Source organism: Pristis pectinata, chromosome 28 (assembly GCF_009764475.1).
Source record: "Pristis pectinata isolate sPriPec2 chromosome 28, sPriPec2.1.pri, whole genome shotgun sequence".
Taxonomy (NCBI): domain Eukaryota; kingdom Metazoa; phylum Chordata; class Chondrichthyes; order Rhinopristiformes; family Pristidae; genus Pristis; species Pristis pectinata.
The window spans coordinates 18,699,364-18,718,043 of NC_067432.1; the positions used below are offsets into that span (position 1 = coordinate 18,699,364).

The 18,680-nt window shown below is 37.1% G+C and overlaps 1 protein-coding gene across 1 annotated transcript in view; it reads left to right on the top strand.

Moving 5' to 3' along the window:
* Positions 1-18,680, top strand: part of LOC127583946 (COUP transcription factor 2-like) — a 42,018-nt gene that overhangs the window by 10,835 nt on the left and 12,503 nt on the right. The window lies entirely within an intron of this gene.

Below are 18,680 nucleotides of genomic sequence, written 5' to 3' on the forward strand. Positions count from 1 at the left end.
CGTACAGTAAAGTTCCACTATTGCAAGTTGCTGGATTATCTGGTCTGCATTTAGTTTAGATTAGTTTATATAAATAATAATATCCCTCTCCGTCGCAATCCCTCCACACTAAAAAAAAGTTTCCCCTTTTCTCGCTGCGTTAGAACAATAAAATTAACCCGGGGGTGAAACTGACAAAAGGGATTGAAATTGACGAGCTTGTCCTTTAACTGGCGAGATCTGAGGCCGTTGAAATATGGTGACGCTCCCCTGAAGTGTCCATTTTTTTCCTGCGGCCTTTTTTTATCTGATCTTACTTCGCATTTCTGTGCTAGGGGTTAAAAGAAACCAGCCAAACATGATCTGCAAGCTTGTACGGCTCCGGCGTGCCGCCCCCTCCTCCCTCCCTCTCCCTCTCCCTCTCTCTCTCTCTCTCTCTCTCTCTCTCTCAAACACACACACGCACACACACACACACACACCCTTGCAGCGAGTAGAGGGAGGTCTGGGCAATGTGACTTCACTCGGCATGCTCAGTAACCCAAGTGATTTGCCTTTAACCGCTAATGACCAAACCTCGGCAATTCTGAGGGGTGGGGGCATATCAGATCATGTTTTACAACGCGGCTAGGCGATCTTTAAACATCAACAAAAAGCCCCATTAAGAGGATATAACTCAATATTACACCACCTGCACTGCATCAAATCCAGTGCGATTTCCAAAGGCTGCTTTAAAATGTAGGCGTTTGTGTTGCAACATGAAGTTTGGTGCATTCTTTCTCTGTTTGTCTTTAATGTATTTTATTGGGTGGTGGTGGTGGTGGTGGGGGGGGGGGGGGGGGGTTCGGATTGTATTTGTAATCGGAGATCGAGCGTGTGAAAGTATGCGTTCAGCCGGCTGGGTTTAGTGTCCTGTTAGCAACCCAACATGGCGTCGTGTAATATGCTGCCGTCTCCAGGCGAGTGGTAATAGGAAACACATTTCAGCCCCCTTTGCTACTTACGTACAGAGCCGCTCTAATAAAACTATTAGCAGCAGGCTATGTACACCGGGTTTATAATATATATATTTATAATATATATATGTGTATATTTGCGATCGTAACTGAGAGCGATCCAAGGGAGAAATTGAGGAGATTCGGGTCTGTTGCTGGAAGAGCAGTTTTTTTTGCAAAAGACAGCCAGGTTTTACCCCTTGCAGTCCTCGAGGTAAAAAGGCCCGACGTTTCACGCGATCCTATTGTGGTTTGACATTTAAATATGCAAAAATCGGCAGCCTCAATTCAATCTCAACTCACTTTAACTTATACAGAGAAGAGTGCTAGCTACTCACAACCACAAAACTATAATGTATATTTGCTTAGATAGTTGTCTACTTAATACTCTATTTACATTACTGCGCCCCATATAACATACTTCTCACTTAGGCATTTATTTTTTAATTGCAAAGACCAAAAGGGTTAAATTCAATCCTGTGCAGCTCAGCTTAATGGTGCGATGACAAAGCCAAAAAGAAAAGGCACAAGTGATTAAACAAAGTTTGGATTCCCCGTGCCATCGACTTAAGGGAAATGCATTTACAGCCTTCGAGACGCAGACACGATCAGAATTCTAAACCCCTGCGAGCATTTATTTATTTAAACTGGGCTGAAAGTTGCTTCAGATGATCACCCCCCCCCCCTCTATTTTCTCGAATTTCAAAGCCTCCCTACTGCGCTGTTGCCTAATTAATGGTGAAACGCAACTCAATCTAATTACTCAGTAATTTTAAAGCAGTTAAATCTGGGCGTTGGTTGTAACAGGATTCGAGTTGATGAAAGAAAGTTTACTTGAAATGTGTGTCTGTGTAGGCTCAATCAATATAAATGTATTGCATTAAAAAAAGGATCGCCAGAATATTCTTTAGAGATCAGGCCTTTAAAAAGCAATGGCGTTTAAAAAAACAAAGGGCAACATAGACAAGATACCAAGCAAAAATTTAGTTCTATACCTATTATCCAAAGCAAGATTTATTTTAATGTAGCTTTAACGCAAAGATGATTGCCATTATATTCACAACCTCAAAGGGACTGAAATGCAATTTTGCAGCAATTTGTATCATGGTTCTAGGGGGCTGATTTTAGTTGACAACGCGTGTGCTGGGTTTGAACTCTATAATTTGCACTTATGTCCCCGTATTAGGATCGTACAGCGAACTAATGAGCTCTTGCTTAGCCGAATGTCACATTTATTTATTTTCTTCAGCAGAAAAGTTTCAGAAAGAACTAGCGTTTGCACAAAAAGTACCAGCGCTTCTTGATACACAACTGAGCCCACATATTTTTATGAAGGCTTTTCATAAAAATAGGAAGTGTCAACAAGAATGGCGCTGCATTTTACCACTTACCTTGCACTTAGAAAATGGAAACATAATCAATAAAGGAGCCCAATAATCAGGAAACGGCACACACACGTACACACTCACATAGTCCTCACATATTTTTCCTTTAAAGCAATTCGTAAAATAGTAACATTGCCAGAGACAAAAAAAATTACGAACAGAACTATAAATAAGTGCAATTTTCCATTTGGTGTTACAACGAGTGACAATATGCCGCTGGCTTGGTTTTAAAACGTTTTGCAAGAGTTTTATTTTTGTTCTATTTTATTTCTCCGCAGAAGGTTATTTATCTTAAGCAGTTTTACCTTTTCATAGAAGATAGAATAAATCTCTTGACGACAAGAGACCTGTTACTAATTACACTGTTAATGCACAATCTATCTCCCTCTCACTCACACACACGTACACGTATACACATTCACAGGTATTTTACTTTCTGTGAAATTCGCATTAAGGTTTACTTTAATGTACATGGTGAGAAATGTAAACCGGATCACGCAATGCACATTGGCCGATCCAACTGCGTACGTTTTATCAAGGCACTCACAAATATACAGCTAAGGTGTGCGATTGAAAAAGATGAAGTTGCTCTGCCAAAAAAAGACTGTTATATTGGGATCCATCTCCATCTCTTGAATGCACATTTGTTTGACGCGATGAAGCACTTTTTAAAGAAAGGTAACCAGATTACCAACTCGCGTCTTTAATGCTCAATTTCTAAGTTTATATAATCAGACGCCCCACGCTCTCTCTAAAAGCATTTAATAAATGTCTATTAAATCGCTACAAAAACGAGATAAATTTACTGTAGCTGCCGCCTTACAGGAAATAAATGCTAATGATGGATTTACCATCAGGGATTCGCCTTCGGCTCAACAGACTGTTCTACGCGGCCCAGTCCTCCAAAACTCAAAGCTTCTGCACTATTTATTTTCAGTTCAAATTGACATTTCTTTGGAGGGGAATTAATTTATTGACAACCCCATGGAATAATGCTTCCCTTTTCTACAATCTTCACGTCTCCAATTTTTCTTCATAAACCCGTGATTTGCGAATTCCTTTGTGCAAACTTTTACAAGCTTCATTGAGATGTCTATGTTCTGCTTGTCTGTCAAGTTATCTCTGTGCACACAAAGAAAGTGCTTCTAAATGGACTTAGTACTCAGCGTGTGTGCTCTCTAAATGTTAGAAAATTGTGCCATCTACCCGTTATTCACAGAATTGTCACTTAAGGACCTACTTCGGGTTTCAACCACAAATTATACACGACGAGAACACAACTGTTTCAAACTGGGGAAAGGGTTTTATTATCTTCATACCTGCACCCGATAGAAGTTAACCGGTCGTACTTGTTTTTCTCATAATTGCTAATAGTCCGCTTTATTGAAACCCCTCCAATATTAACCACCTGTTATGATCGGTCCGAAAATGTCGCAGGTTCACTGTAATGCACATTACATCAATCTTCGCCATACACAACGGAAAGGATGGAGTCTAAAATCTCCAGAATTGTGATCTGGCACTGTGCTCGCGTCTGAATTATTAAAAGTTTGAGAAGTGTGTAAGTTGGACATACGCTAATGTTTGCTCACATATACACCTCCAAAGAAAGAACTACTGCAGTGACTCATGTTGTTCCAACTTAATGACAGGACAATCCTGGTTTGTCCCTGAGAGACAGTTTATCCCCCTGTCTCAGAAATATCAAACTTTAGTTTCCCGAGGCATGGAGAAGTATAAAAAGCATGCATACTTATACATTCCTGCGCATCTACAATCTTGAACATCAAAACTAAACGCGGACTGCATCCTATATAGTCAACAAATAAGCATTAACCAAAATATCCACGTATTATTAGATCTGTTCTCTTGATCATTATTTTATTTCAGCTGACACTTGTATCTTCAGTCTTCTGTTGTGGAGGAGTGCTCTAATATGGATTGATTGTTATTAAACACCAGCAATCGTAATTGCAGGAATCTGTATTAACACAGACAATGACACTACTTGGAGTACATTCTAATGGATACTTGTTTTGTAACTTTAGTGTTGAATCGACATCATCGCCGCAATGTCCGCAAATCGCATTTAAATACACGGGACAACATAAGCTGGTAGATAATAGTTGCTTCTCCAAATCTTAGTCTTTTTTTTACCCCACGGCATTTAGACATACTAACACAGAACAAATAATTAAAAGGACATTTGGATTTTGACGGACTTTCAATATGAATTCATGTGATACTCTGGAAATACAGAGTTGATTGTTAACAAAAGTTGTTGGTTTGTGAGTGGTTCAGTGCTAAAGATGAGGTTGATTATATCATTGCTATGCAGCATAAATAAGACGTCCTGGGAGCCCTGGGTCAACAATCGATCCCTTCCAATGTAACGAAAGGACGGGTTAATTTTGTCTCATTAGCATTCCCATTGCACGACCCTACAGATTGACAACTAACACTGATGCATTTGCTCTGAGCTTATTTTAAAAGCTTTACCCAATCACCAAACGCGAGTCCTATTTCCATTCTTGTCGTTATTTTTTATTACTCGTAAGGGAAGACAATCCAACCCTCCCAATTATTCAATTTTTAAAGTTTATTTTCATTGCTTCTTTTTTCTCTTTCCTTTATTTCGGTTTTATTTGCTCTCTCCTCCCCCCCCCCATTTATTTCCTTCCCAGTGACCGCCCCCCCACCACAACCTCGAATTATATTTCGTCCTCCCATCACAGTCCCTTCCTTCCAAATCTCAGTGTCTTGTTTTTTTTTAAGCACTGTGCATTAGGCGAGATTTAGTCGACACTAAAGTGACAAAGTTCACATTGAGGGAATGGGAGGGTGTGTGTGTGTGTGTGTGTGTGTCTGTGTGTGTGGCGGGGGGAGCGGTTGGTAGTTGGGGGTGGAGGTAGGGGCAACACTCCAGCGACGAACAAAAGGATGCCTGGGTTTGAAAACTATAGCAGGAATATGAAAACCGCAGTTTCGACTGGTGTATGTATGCGTGTGTTCGTGTGTGTGTGTGTGTGTATGTGTGTGTCTGTCTGTGTGTGTGTGTGTGTGTGTGTGTGTGTGTGTGTGTGTGCGTGTGTTTTAAAGGTTCCTTTGAACTGCCTTTGTGCTGAGTCGGCGCTGCTTTTTGCCAATGCAAGTCACGGTCATACGAACTTTGTGTTAACCTCTTATGTCGAATGAATCTTTTCATTTGGAAACCCATAAATCTCATTCCGTAGCTCCTTTTGTGCGGCACGCTACGACTTAGTAAACCAAGTGTGCGCCGAACAACAACTATATAAAAAATAAACAGAAAAAAAGTTGCAACCGATAAAAAAGTACAACTTTAAAAAAAGATTCCAGTGTAAAGTGCGGAACTGGCTGTTCACAGGAGGGACGTGGAAGCGAACGGAATGGAAACGAAGCTCAGCACTCACAACCACAGTAAGCAAGCTATTTTCTAAAAAGCTCCTTCAAGGTTTACATGGAGACGATGATTTATCGTTCTGAAACAGTCATTATTTTGGTGAATTTCAAGTAGTTAGGACCTGCTGTGATTTGAGCCAAGGAGGTGGAAATCGGACGAAGGACTGGAAGTGAGAGAGAGGGAAAGATAGAAGGAGGCGGAAAATAAATAAATAAATGGTCACTTTAGAAGGATGTTTGTAAATGAGGTGAACAGCGACACACACACGGAAAAGAATATTTTAACTGAAGTTTATGTTGAACTGTCAGCAGTTGGGATTGGGGGAAGGGCCGTGAGCGTTGTGCATGCGCGAAAGGAATGAGTGGAGAGAGAGAGAGGGGGAGAGAGAGAGAGAGAGAGAGAGAGATAGAGGAAGTTTAACATTAAATCATCTAACCTGCAAAAGTCTCCAAAAGGAACTAACAAGATCCCATTATACAATGACTGTTATATCGGTCATCCCTAGATGTGATGCTTTTATATGTGTTATGATTGTAAGTGAGTTTTTTTGTGTGGCGGGATTTAGATTTATTTTAAATATTTTCATTAAGTTATTGGCAGTGGCCGTCAGTTCGTTCAGCACGTTTGGAACCTATTGTAATCCGCCGTACTTTCAGCCGCAAGATGCTCTTTAGATTGTGTGTCGATCATCCGTTGGGTCGTGCGGTGTTGCATATATCGTTCATTTGTGTTTCTTTCGCCCTTTCTTTTCCGTCTCTTCCTCTCTTCCTACTTGTTCCTTTATTCTCCCTCTACTCCTACCTGCGAACGTTTCATTACTAAGCTTTCTTTCAATTGACTCTCCCACCCAACCCCCGCCCTTTTCGAATCTTTCTATCATTCGCCATCATTGCGGGACAGCTGTGCTTATCACTACCGGTACAGAAGGATCCATTCGTCTTTGAGTGTTCCACTCAGAGTGTTATTAATTGCCACTACAATGCTGGTGATTTTTAACTAATAACAAAGTTGTAAATTAACGCGTTCCTTCAAATATTTCTAATTTGTCAACACTGATTGATTTGATTAATTCTCCTCTTGTATAAATAACGTTGCAACCGGTATCTCTGCTGCGGGACTATTAATGCGGATTGGTAGCTTCATACCAAAAACTGAATGACACCGTTGTATTTTTTGTTAGTGCCATCACCGGTACTACCGTTAAAATAACGATTGCATGACTAAAATCTCCATTGTACCTTAATGTTGAACGCCAGTTTGTTCTACGCGCCTGTACCTTACGGTAAGTGGTACAGTACAGTATCTACGAAGTGCAATGTGTAGTTGTTTACGTAGATCGTTTGCACAACACGGGTCTTGACCACACCACGTTCCAATATGTTTATTCTTTAAATAAAACCTAGGTGCAGTATAGCAGTACTGATGCTTGAATACCGCTTGTAGAACACCTGGAAGTCAAAAGAATACTGTTAAACTTCGACCTCTGCTCCTTTGGACACCCCCTCCCCACCAACTCAACCCCTCCTCTCCACCACCCCCCCCCCCCCCCCCCCCCCCCCCCCATCACCACCCATTTTGGGATCAAGCCGGAGAGAGAGAGAGACAGAGGGAGAGAGAGAGAGAGAGAGAGAGAGAGAGAGAGAGAGAGAGAAAGAGAGGTTTGAATCGTCTCAAAGGATGGTTAAAAAGCCTGAAAGAATAGCACGCTCTGATGATGAACTTACTGCCAGAGTTAAGCCTTTAAGCCCTTTGGCGCATTCTGACACTCCTCTATTGGAAAACAGTAACGAAGATTTGCAAAGTTCCCTCGTTCTGTGAACATCTTTTGTTTCATCCCATTTCCATCGCATTCTCTAAATTCTGACAATCAAAGTTTTATATAAATCCCAAATGCATCGATTTTTGTTCCTTATTACTTGAAAGCTAAGTAAACTTTCAACTCTCACGAATCTGGCGACTAGGTAAAGTAGAAAGGAGCAAGAGTACACTTTATATACCTCATCAGCGGTCATATTAGGAATATAAATATGCTTGTGAGAGACAAACTTTCCACAGGAATTAAAGTTAAGTAGAAATTGCATCTGCTATGAGGCATTATAAATAAATTACACAGTATATATATATATATATATATATATATATACACACACACATTAATAATATATATTTGTGTGTGTGTGTGTGTGTGTGTGTGTGTGTGTGTGTGTGTGTGTGTGTGTGTGTGTGTATGAGGTATTCAATCTGCCGAGTATTGTGACTCTGACTCGTCTTTAAATAGGTTGCATTTGTGTGCATGAAACCTTTGTCTGGGTTTGCGAGCAAAGCTTTTTCAAGCAGACCCAGCGATAGTTCAGGGTCACTGGCAATTTACTGTCCTATTACTATAAAGCACAGTACCGCAAAGTATTCAAGAAATAAGAAAATTGGAATGCCTGCTAAATACTACCTTGACGTTTTTTTCTTCTCTTGCAACTGAAGAGTTCGGTTCATTTGAATGGGAATATATTCGGATATTTCAGCGACAAGAATGGCGCACAATGCACGTTCACATTATGAAAGAAATATTTTGCTATGTCATAAACACAACTTGTACAGAATATATTTCAATGTAATTAAACGTGGAAATGCTTACAAAATGCATGACATAAAATGCATTTCAATAGCTTACTGGTGCATTATATACACCACCTCTAAGTGGCTGAATGACATGTTTCGGCAGTGAGGATCACTCGTTTGTGCTAACGTGCATTGGTCAACATAATGTCCAGTTTGATCGAGACAAATTTTATTACAAAACATAGCCTTTAAAACACAGCTGTGCCTTATCGCACACGTTTTTTTAAACTTTAGAATTATGTTGATTAGTTTGATTCATTTTGATAAACATAGTTAAATGTTAACATTTCTATGAATTGTCCCGAAACCAATTGGAATAGAATCTATTCATCAGATCCGGGAGAATATCTAAACTTCTAATATCATTAAGCAGAAGACAGAATTAGGCGTCATATGGCGATATTGCATGTAGTTAATCCTTGTAGCATCCTTTCAAATTTGGTTATTACATCGGTGGCCAGCAATAATTTATTAACAGAGTGACTCACACATTTTGTATATTGATGACATATTATTCAACCACATCTGTTTGCTGCCGTCAAATAATATGCAAAATCTGTAAAACATTAAAAATAGTCACACCGAAGTCTTAGCGGGTTTATGTTTTGCAGATTGCAGAGAAAACAATCTTCAAGAAAGTTTCTGCGAAAATATGCAGAATATTTTTTGAAAGTGTGACAATCCAGGCGTGTGGAAGTATATTGTCATCATAGTAGAATCACAATTAAACAAGTTTCATACTTCTACTGACTAAGTGGAAATTGTATGCTAAAAAAAATCCCCTAGTCTACCGAAATATAAGGATTTTTTTTAAAAACAGCGTTAGGTTCAATAAATTGTTGATTAATTTGGTGCACTTAACCAATGCCCACTATAAATATTTGCAATCATACTATATCTAAATAGATATCGGATAATAGGAATAAAACACACATAACCACTGCACATAGGTTGGCTCTTCCTACCTAGAAACCGATTTAAATGAAACGCGATAGAGTAACATCTAAAACATTTAATCCTCAGTATTATTTATCGTAGATTTAGTTTGACACGCTGACTATAAGGCTCCAACAGCATTCAATTTCGGTGATTATACGGATTCATTTGTTTTAGCAATAAAAAAATCTGATCAAATTGTGAGGTAGATCATTTTATTGTATCAATACTTTACCCAGGCACGACTTCCAAGAGATTAAAAAAATGGCTGCTTTGTGGCAGGCTATCAACTGCCGCCATTCCGTGGACGCGGATAAGTGGAACTGTTTATTGCAAGTATCAATAAATAATTTTTACTCGGCAATTTTAAGTATTATGATTTGGCTTCTGTCTAAAATTAAGGAAAACAATTAACTGGGTTCGATTTAAAGTTTTTTAGAATGTATCTACCAAACATATAGAAACATTTTCATTTATTGAGGTGTTAGATTATTGGACATATATGGAGAAATATGGCAGGTTATTTGCTTTGATAGTACTGATCTGCTACCCAAGTAGACCGACCCATATGGTAGCAACGCAGTAAATGATCCTGGACATATGTTTAATATCCCAGCGTTTATTGATCTCAGATGCTACAAGTATTATATTTTTTTCTGTTGCATTGATTTATTTATATGTTGAGATACATATTGTATGTATATCAGGAATATCGGTGTTCTTTTCTGCAAGTCCGTTGGATTGATTCTGCGCTCCCAGTCCTTTTTTTGTGTGTGATGCTTAACAGGCATACACACCTCAGTGCTTTGTCTCTCTCTGTGTTTGTGCGTGTTTTTAATAAGACTCGTGTTTCTTTTAATTTCTGTTTTTTTTTCTCTTTCACCCCGAAGATCCGACGATTAAAGCATGCTCAGAGTGAGCAGATTAAATCGGATCTGAGGTTGGAATCCCGGCCTAGCACGTGACTCTGAACAATTGCATTTATTACAATATCAGGACAATCAAACGTAAACCAAGACTTATTAAAATAGCGAACCTACTACATTCGAATTGAACTAGAACGAATCAGTAAGATCGTGGCGCTAGTGTAATACACGATGAATATTTCACATTATTACAAGATATTGTTCAATATATTAATAAACTAAAATGCTTGCATGTATATTTTAGAGCCAGATACGACGAGACCGTGCTTATTAATAATCGGGAACATATTAAGACTGGGAGTAAGAAGGAAAATTGCAACATTTTTGTAATAGCAAGAAGAAATATTAATGCAGAAGTTCTACACCTCGCAGTTTCTGAACCTGTAAGCAGCAGAACTGGTTTGTGTCAAGGATATCTTTTATTAACATGTCTTCCGAAATAAACCCAGCGACTTGATGTTTAATGCTGTTGAGCCCGTTTAAAGGCAGTGAATCCTCGATATACTTGCGTGGTCGAGTTATTTCAAATTCATAGAATTATTTCATTAAATACTTCATAAATTAGGAATATATTACAGGGACACTTTTAGAAAATATTTCAAAGATAAATGCACTCATGTTAACAAAAACAAAAGCTGCATAGCAAATTGTATTAATGCTGCAAGGTCCATCATCGTTTTGATTAGTATTAACAAAGTAACAAAACACCGATTCTCTTTGAGATTGATAGCGCTTAAAAAGAGGTCCAGAAAGTAGTTCCGCCACCTTCATATTTACAAATGTTCCCACACTTTCCAGCACTTAGTATTGAATTCAAATACCTCCTTTCAATAAAACGGTAAAGCAATATTTAAAGGTTTTTATATAGCCCCATCCTGTTAGATTTAATATCCCCAACCTTAATAAGGACGATCTTGTAGTAAAATTAGCTCAAACTTTAAAGAAAATCTTTCATTGCCAACATTTAGTTTGATTCCACTGTATTAAATATCATCTGAATTGTTAGGAAACTTGATGCACAAAAAGGCTCGTCTTATATTCTGTATCTGGTACTTTAAAATGACAAATGTCTTGTCAAATGTAGAAAACCTATTCCATCTGGAGCTCCGCAATTACTCATTCAGTGAAAAGCGGCTGGAAAGGTCTGACGGTGCGTCACATAAAATAAATTTGTAATGTAATAGCAAAAACGTCGGGATAATTTGCTGCTAATCGTCTTGTAGCCTGGTGCCGGAGAGGAAATCAGCTGTATAAAGAGTGAAAGCGGTCTTGAAAAGAAGAGAGAAAAGTTTATAATTAGCGTTGAGACATAAAGCATCATATTTAAAAAAATCTTTATGTTGGAGTGCTATGTGTTTCTTGTTTTATAGTCCGGGGAGAGTTGGATAAGTGCCTGACCACTGAATTAATAATGGCCAGTTTCTAGGCTGCCTGTTCTTTTGGAGCCGGGTTTTATACTGTAATCATTAGCAGGCCCTCTGGCTACATGTTTTGCATCGGTGTAACACTATGACACAGTTGTAATACAAACTCCTCAGTCTTGCTTTGCATTTGTGGCAGGAAGTTTAACAGCACTAGAATTCAACGGTACACTAGTAGTATAAAAGTACCCTTAAAATGTGCAAAGTAGTTCCATGGCCATTTAGAGGAAAATGCTGGTATATATTTCAAATACTTAGTCTTAAATTTGCACGGAAGAATTGATCGAATGCTTGCTTTAATAAGAGTTAGGGTTTAGTACATATATTTATGTTTTTACTATTGACTTTTATATCATTTATAGTGGTTTATTAATAGAATTAATTGGTATTATATAACTTTGCCGTTAACTGTCAAACTACAAACTCTTCGTCAAAGGGATATTCTAATATAATCGGTTCAGGATCAGCACGTCAAAAAGGATGCTGCTGTTGGTGTCTAATAAGAGGTTCAATAATTTAATGAAAAGTTACAAAGGGTAACGATGTGTGTGTCATGTTTGAGAGACTGTTTGATCTGCTCCCTGCTTTTGGAATGCACATCCCACGAATGACAGCGGGGTGGCGCTAATATCTGTGGTTTTCCTGCTGTACTTCCAAGATGGTGCAATGCAAGCACAAAAGGACCTTACATTACTGAATTTGTTTGGGATCCATAAAATGTGATCAAATCCCATTCATATTTTGAGCATCTTCGTAAAACAAAATAGGACCGAACCTATATAATTTATATATTGCAATCCGAGATCGGAGTAGTAAAGAGCGTTACGGAGTAAAAGTTCTTTTTAGAGCAATAGTTAGAACAAATATTTGCGAAGAAGGCGATATTTTGCACAAAGGGGTTTCCTTAATTTGATCTTGGTTGCGAGTCGTCTTTTTGTTTGTTTGCTGAGTAGATGGCTAACAATGGAGTCTCTAAACTTAGTCAGATTTTGATTTTAGTTTTGCTTTGTTTGAATAAAAGTGAGAGATTAGAAACTACTCTGATCTATTTGTTATAACTGTAGAGGCTGGGCGTGTAATGACTGCTTTTACATTGTTTCCATTTCTAAGATAACCACGTTTTCTCAGCAAAGGCGTTGAAGAAAAACACAAACTGAAGTGTAAAACAAGGCCCTAGATTTAACAATGTAATTATTTAGGAACCATTGCATTACTCAATGGTTTTCAAATATATAACCATATAATTATAAAATAGCAGCAAAATAAGTATAATACATTAATCCTACTCCTGCCAATTCCACACCCGACCCCACCACAGACACCATCTTCTTGAACTGAGCGTTTAATCTCGTTGTTGGCTCCCTATTTACAGATGAATCGATTTACATGTTATTGCTATTTCTTTAAAAAAAGGCCTTGCACGGATAATATAAACAAAGTTGGGCAAGTGAAAGTTATTGGAGCCTGTAGCAGCTAACTATAGTTAAATCTAATTATATGCCTAAACGATCAAAATTTACTAAATACATTAAATAGATTTTGATCAGTTGTAGCAATTTAAGCAATATAGGAAAGACCTTTTTAATTTTTACAGTTTGTATTTGTTTAATTTTATGTTCGATAGCTTGGTTCATGAAACATTATTAATCGTCGATACATTTAAAACACTATAGCTATCAATATACTTCACATTGAACAATCGTTTGATTTCAGTGTAAGTTCGTATTTATCAACACACTAAATCACCGATGCGAAATATTTTGTGGTATAATTAAGAAGTTAGCATTTTACATTAGACTGATGCCGACAAATGCGAAATTGCTTCGCACCCATTTTCTTTAAAACCTCTGTGTTTTGGTGATGCCATTTGTTTTTATGTTATGTCGTATTGTGATGAATCTTTCGGAGAATCTATTGGAGTTAATACCCAGTCAGGTACTAGGAGGCGCTGGTCCTTGAACAAGATTATGTTCCATAAAGCTCAATTCTTTGTCTAGTGGTATGTGTTGAAGGTAATATCAAATTGTAAAATTAAATTTTAGTCAACGCAAAGCCAACATATCTATAATATAAAAGATAGTTTACCCCATCCCCCACTTTATTAAACTATTTTGCGTGAAAAATATATGCAGTGTATCATCGACAAAAAAAACCTCTGCTGAATTCAATGCTCGTTTTGGAAAATAAAGAAAAGTTTTCTTTTAAATTTAAAATGCAGATTTGGAGCCATTATTAAGCGAGAGTACAATAGCTGCACTTTTATTCTTTTAGTTTACCAGTGCAATATGAAATGAAAGACATTCATTTGTGCACCAGTTTCGTTTAATATAATACGTCGAGAACGCTGTTTGTCTTGTGAAATTTAAAGTGACATTTCGGCATTAAAATCTCTTAAATGTGATAAGTGAAGTCGTACCACGAATTCGTCCAAGGTCCTGATAACTAAAGAAGGAACAGGCGAAAAGGCTAATCAATGAAACTATGTTTTCTCCACGACGTTAAGGGAAATGATAGCTTATAATTGAAAAGAGCTGATATAACTGTGAGCACCAATCTAACCGTTTCAACCGAGTATCATGAAATAAACACCGAAGGTCGTCACAGTTATAACATATTATTGCACTTCTGAACATTGCACATTGAGATCGTTTGAGGTAATCAGAAGGCTTTCTCTTTTTTAAAAAAAGCGAATAAAATAACTAAATATCATGTATATTAAAATAAAAACAAACGTGTAATTTGGATCCATAAATGCTGAGTAATTATTTCTGATTAGTAAAATTAAACTAAATGCAATACGAAAAGTTATTTTAAAAGTAACAAATTCACGAATTAACGTGTAAGATTGATCTAAAACTTCTTAACGTCCAAAACAAAAATGTATACAGAAGTATTACTGAAATGAAATTAAACTTCTGTTCGCTGTGTTGAAATAAACAAGCAGTATGTTCTTGGGACAGGAGCCGTTGTCATAAATTAATAATCAATCCGCATGTGATCCTTTATGGTCTGCCTTCTGAGCGTAAATTTCATTGAAGCTCTGTGATTTTTCTAATTTCCTGTTTCCTTATAATCTTTACAATTGTCTGGTTGTCACTGTCGCTGCATCAATATAATAACGGCCAGAGCAAATCAATTTGTTCTTTACATTTGTTTCTTTTTCAATGCCGATTTCAGGTTATAAAACACATTATTTTCTTTCCAGATTTCAAGAAGATGGACAAATATGGTTAGATATTTTCCTCATGAAATTGTGTTTCATTCTAGATTATTTTACATCATTAATATTTTAAAAAAGGTAAAGTGAAAAAGTAGCCAGAAAAAAAAAACATTTAATCGCGGTATTATAGTCTTCCTTTATGTATTATAATCCATTGCTGGCGCTGCGTTTAAATGAATTGTTACCACATCACAGAACAAAAATCACATATATGTAGATATACTATACATGCGCGTATTTGTGTGCCCAAATAAAGGAAAGAGTTTGACTGAATGTTTTAAAACAATTCCACATTCTAACATATTAATTATACTTTTTACGTATTTATTATCTTGACAAATGATGTATATTTCATTAACAAGGTATATTCGTTTGCTACTTCTAATGGAATAAAATCGTTTGAACACATAGTCACTACTTCTGCTTCTTTTTATTTCATTTGAAGATGATGATGGTTATAGGCAGATTTGTTTCTTGAAAATATCTTATGTCATTGATGCTATTGATATATCTTTCAAAATAGCCTTGACGCTAAGGTCAATTAGATGACGACCGGGGAAATAATTTTGTGCATTAATATCTAAAACAAGAAAGTTATCATTGCAGATCAGGGAAGATCTTTCCCTTATTTTATGGTCAACTGATGTTAGGTTAACACTAATATCTCTACAAATAATTGGACCATATTATTTAAGATATGCATGATGTTAACTGTTATTATACCCTCATGTTAATATATCATAATATAAACTTAGCCTTGTGGCATTTGTATACAGTGTATTCATTAATTTATTGCATTTTTTTTTAGCCATTGTACGGCAACATGTCATTGCATTGTATGCGTTGTACAAAGATATTGCGTTAGAATTCCGGAAAATGAAGAGGAGAGTTTGTGGAGTAGTCAAGAAAACCCACAAAATTATCCCATCAAATGTTTCCTTTTCATTTGTGTTTTCATTCTGTACTAACGCTGCAAAATTGATATCAGCAAAAACATACGTGTCATTAATAGAGGTTATTTTTATCATCATTGGGTGGCTGCAATATAATGGAAAAACTTTGTTTAAAAGAGACTTAAACCGTCTTAGAATCTTGCAGCTTGTATACGTCAGAAGTGCTCAATACATGATGAGTTCCTGCAAGGAGCACCTGTTGAACGCCACTATAGACAAGTTCCACTTCTGACTGCCCTGCTACTTGAGCTCCATGCACTGTTTCTGTCCATATGTATTAAACACTTCTTTCACTGATTTTATATATTTGCACGTGAAAACGAATTTAATTATTCGTGTTACTTATATTCATTGATTACAATTATAAAATTATCCACTAACTGAATACACTTTTAGAAATGACGCTGCCTATTATTTCAAAAATATTAATTTCAGAACAATGAGAAGTAACTTCTTATCAAAATATGTGACATATCTTTATTAATTAAACAAACGAATTCCTATCTACAGTGAAGTAGAACTAAACATTTAAATCGCTTAAGAGCGTATGACGCCCACTGGAATTTTTTTTGACAGGCTGTTGTTTATCTTTCCTTTCGAAAAGTCCAAAAATATTTTCGGGGCCATTTTAAGTGTCAGTATTGTGGAATATCTGTCGTGATGGACACTACAGACACTGATGATTTTAGATGAAATTCGAACCTAATCAAAAATTCACATTGTTATCAGTTCAAAGATTTTTTTTCAATGACCCTCCACAGATGGCAATGCCACAGGTGCTAGAGAGGAAAAGTTTCACTTGAAGCAGATATAATAAATCCCATGAAACCAAATTATGTTGAAAGTTTGCGTGAAGGAGTATTCCGCTAGGATCTTCTCCAACGCACACAGAAAGAAAACGAAACATGTTAATCTGAATTATTTATTCCAACTAGGTCGTGTCAGGAATAAACAGAAATGTATCTGGAAAGTATATCTGTAACGAATTTTTGGTGGAATCGATGCACTGTCCGTTCTCTCTTCTTTCATCTTCCCCCAACAGGCAAACCCACAGAGATCTGCAGATTATTTTTTTTACTCAAGATCTGACTGACACGAATCTGAGATTAAAACAAAAAAGTATGTAGAATAATTTTAAATGTATGAAGGGCAACCATCTTAGCTTCACACACTAATGATTTTATCATACATGATTGCACCCATGTTATGTAACATAAAACTATTATAATAATTATTTCAAAGGATAGGTATCAGTATGCTGCTCTGAATCCGATAGGCTTTCTATAAAATATAGCAAATGAACACAAATTAAGCGCAATTCTTCATCGCTATTTCTCCCATCCATTGTTCGAAAAAAGCACAGGATTTCAAAAATCGAAATAGTTGGATTACATCAAGAAATGTATTACGTTTTCTTTATGCTACAGCAAAAAAACCGAAGAACAATTCATATCAGGAATCAGTATCGACTGATACATTGCGTTGTGCGTTTCATGGAATTTCCATTACATTTTAAAAGTGGGTATTTGCAAGAACTATCCAACGATGCGATAACTGTCAAAAGTTTACATCAAAGACACAATATTATTCAGTTACCAGAGAAACTGTCTCCCCATATAAGAATATCTTAATTACTGCGACACAAAGGTAACGATTGTAAAAAAAAATCAGTTTTGAAAAGGGAGCCTTTCGGTCTATTTCTTTGATGGATTTCTATATCGGATCACGATGAAGCTCTCAATCAGGGAACCCTGAAGTTCGCTGAACTCGGTAGCTATAAGTAAACAAGTTGTCAGATTGGAATAATCTCTCTTCTTTGGGTTCTGAGAAAATTTCGGCTTCACATTCTTAGATTTATCTAAATCTACTTTCTCCCCGAGCCGATAGTGGCGTACTTCGCGTCTTGGACAATAATGTGGCAATTGTTAAAGTTTTGTGACCCATAAAATTTCGGGGTTAGTATTCTGGCTATGGCATGTAATTATGCAAAACACTTTCCATAAAGACTTGCCATTCGATCTAATGACATAGTCTACGGTCCAAACCTCTGTCTGTGTGTATGCGTATTCGTTGGGGCGGTGGTGATGGTGATTGGAGATGGGGAAACGGGGCAGGAGGGCGGTGGGAGTCGGGGTTGGGGGGGGGCAAGAATATTGATACTTGCACCCAAATAGTACGCAGCCAGAAACCAACTATATTCCAAAGTTGTAAACTGCAGTTATGATGCTAACACCCACATTGCCTGTGTTTTTTTTTAAGCACATGTACATCAAAGCAATCTATTCCAATATGTATCTGCGAGCAATCCCTATTTACTCAGCTTTAATGACAGTTATTGATAGCTATAAGCGATCAGTGAGTCCCAGGCATCTCCCTGGACTGACGGGAAATTGGCAGGTGCATTGTGGAAGAGACCTAACAGTTGGGATTGAATTAGTTGAAGAAATGAGCAAAATTTGTGGAACCAATAATCAGAAAATCAAAGGGGGGTGGGGGGTGCTCCGACATTCAACAGAATCAAAGCTGTAAATCGCCGATTGTTTAATAGAACTGCATTTCTTCATCAAGGCAATAAACGAGTGCTAACATGTAATATAATCCGACAAGCTGACATGGGAGAAAACAGGCTATACCAGTTATATCTATCTATCTACCTCTCTCTCTCTCTCTCTCTCTCTCTCTCTCTCTCTCTCTCTCTCTCTCTCTCTCTCTCTCTCTATATATATATATATATATATATATATATAAACACAAATCCTCAGCATTTTTAAGTACTTGTAGTAATGGTCTAAACAATGGCAGATAAATACAACCACGGGCTTGTGTTC